The sequence below is a fragment of the Hibiscus syriacus genome, unplaced genomic scaffold, assembly GCF_006381635.1.
Source record: "Hibiscus syriacus cultivar Baekdansim isolate YM2019G1 unplaced genomic scaffold, ASM638163v2 tig00110221_pilon, whole genome shotgun sequence".
In the NCBI taxonomy this organism is placed as follows: Eukaryota; Viridiplantae; Streptophyta; class Magnoliopsida; order Malvales; family Malvaceae; genus Hibiscus; species Hibiscus syriacus.
In genome coordinates this window covers 2319428-2322204 of record NW_024062635.1, presented here as the reverse complement: position 1 = coordinate 2322204, position 2777 = coordinate 2319428, and the positions used below count along the sequence as shown (strand labels likewise).

Sequence of the window (2777 nt, the reverse complement as noted above, 5' to 3'; positions counted from 1 at the left end):
GGTTTGTAATTGACAGAGTGGAAGTGAAGTTTTGGGAAGGAAAAAGCTTAGGGGAAGCAGATACTACTCGTTGCTGAAGCCATTGCTTAGATGCTGGAGTCGGAGTGATAAAGGGTAATATCTACTTTACAAGTAGTTGAAGTTATTTTTATTTTTATTGATTTTAATATTTATATTCTAGATTCATGATTTTTGTTTTCTAATAATGCCATAGGAGACACTTGCATATTATTCTCTAACAACATACTCATGTATTGATTTTGACATCTATATGTCAACGACAACTCGTTATCATCAATCAATTCTATGTTAGCCTTAAACGCGTTATTATTGTACATGTCTAATAATACTTGACTAAGGATCTTTAATAATAATTATATTATTATATGGACTTTATTATCTTTCAGTTCATGTTAGACATATAAATATAACTGAAAATAATGGTGGCAATGTCTTTAATTCAATAAAACCGATAAAGAAAATGTATTATTACAATCATCTCATTGGTTTTTGAGCATACTCTACCAAGGTGGATATTATCATCGATTCATCCGTAATTATGCCTCCATAGCTGGTCCATTGACTAACCTTCTTCGCAAAGATGCTTTCATTTAGATTCCTGCTACTACTTTGTCATTTGAATCCTTGAAACAAGTGTTGAGTAAAACTCCTATGCTTCGCTTACCGAATTTTACGCATCCATTTACCATTGAAACAGATGCTTCGGGAACCGATAATGGTGGTGTTCTCTCCCAAGGTGGACAACCATTGGCGTTCTTTAGCCAAAAGTTGAGTCCTTTTCTCCAACGTGCCTCTACCTACCAACGAGAGATGTACGTCATTACTCAATCAGTGGCAAAATGGCGTCAATATTTGTTGGGTCAAAAAATTACCATCTATACTGATCAACAAGACTTGAAAAATCTACAAACCCAGGTAATACAAACTTCAGAGCAGTAGAAATGGCTCGGCAAACTTCTTGGGTATGATTTTGATATTGTATATTGTTTAGGTAAGGCAATGTCACTGCATATGCATTGTCTCGTGTTTCTTTTTTTTAGCTCATGGTGTTCTCGACAAGACTTTGGTATTCTTGATGACCTTCATCTTGCTAATAAGCAACATCCCGAGCTTCTTAAACTTCAACAACAATTGACTAATGATACTTCTACATGTCGAAGTATGGTTTCAAGGATGGCCTCTTATTTTTTTGGGATCGATTGGTAATTCCGACTGATTCTCTCCTTCGACAGTAATTTTTGTGTGAGTTTCACTCGTCTCCTAATGGCGGTCATTCTAGTTTCCACCGTACGTTTCACTGTCTCTCTTCTAATTTTTTTGCCACACATTCGTCGTGATGTGCAACAATTTATAGTCGAATGCAACATTTGTCAACAAATAAATCTTCTTCATTACCTCCATCTATAGACACCCGTTTTTGTTCGAGTCTACAAAAATATTATTTATATTATTATTATTATTATTATTATTATTATTATTATTATTATTATTATTATTATTATTATTTTAACTTATATATTATACATTTTTGCAGGCCAACCCAATTACAACATAAGCCCATGCTGACTCGAAGCCCAAACCAACTAGCCCAATCCAAAACAAAAAAGCTTACCCAGTGACCCAGCATTTAACCCAACCCAAGCCAGGCTCCAGTTGAGCCCAACAGTCAGCAAACCCGACCCGAACCGGCCCACTAGCAGACTCAAATAGATTAGGGTTTCTAAACCATAATCCAATAACCACCGCTGCCTTTTGTGGAAGTTGAACAGCCATCGTCGGTGTCTTTGGTACACGCGCCCGACGTTTCGTCCCCAGACCAGTGCGTGAGTTTCACCGGAGCCTCCTCAGTCGCGTAAGCCGCCGCCATCATCACCAAAACCTACGAACAATGCAAAATATCACCAAATCAGCCCATATCTCATCTACAGTAACCTAAATCCGAAAACCCATTAAAAAACTAAATTAAATCCTGAAAAATCGGGATTTAATCCTACCAAGTCAGAGAGACATGCCCTACAACCTAGATATCATCATCTCACCAAATAAAGCAGGGAGCAACCAAATTAAAGGGAGGATTCAGTAAAAAAAAAGAGGAGAGGATTCGAGGAAAACCGAAAAGAAATGAAGCGAAAACCAGAAGAAAAAAAACGAGAGAGAAAACCATAAAAAAGAAAAAAATATTCGAACCAAAACCAGAAAAAATAATAGAAACCTTTTCGAAATGAAGAAAAGGAAAATATTTACCCTTAACCGATCTGGTCAACGCTGCTTCATCGGAGTGACTGGATTCTATCTTCGGAGGTAAGGTTCTTACATTTGGAGCTTGGGGTTTTAAGCTTCGGTTGTAGGTGGGGGATTAGTTTTTTAGGTTGGTTTTAGGGTGAGGCTGTTGTAGTGTGTAAAACCCCATGGCCATCGATCTACGGTGGCCAGGGTTGCGTGTTCTTCTTCGGTAGCGAGAAAAAGAATGAGAGATTAGAGAGAGGGGAAAGGGAAACACTGATGAAAGAGGGAGAAATGAAATTAGGGTTTCAAAATCACCCTTAAAACCGGTTATTTCCTAGCCCTTATGTAACATCGTTTAAAGGGTAAGGACATGTGTGTTTCAGCGTGTGGGGAATATAGCCATTTAGGTCCCCATAGTTTGTAATCTTTCTGTTTAGCCATCAAATGAAATTTGTAATGTTCTGTTTTGGGCACTCATTCTTCCTCATTTATATTTAAGTCACTATGTTATGTATTACACCATTTTCGTT

At 37.4% G+C, this 2777-nt stretch overlaps 1 long non-coding RNA gene across 1 annotated transcript; it reads right to left on the bottom strand.

Moving 5' to 3' along the window:
* Positions 1 to 1496: 1496 nt before the first annotated feature.
* LOC120114315 lies at positions 1497 to 2552 on the bottom strand. Its single transcript, XR_005515381.1, has 2 exons — positions 2266 to 2552; positions 1497 to 1900 (listed from the first exon to the last, which is right to left on the bottom strand). It is a non-coding gene; the product is annotated as an uncharacterized LOC120114315 (long non-coding RNA).
* Positions 2553 to 2777: the final 225 nt, after the last annotated feature.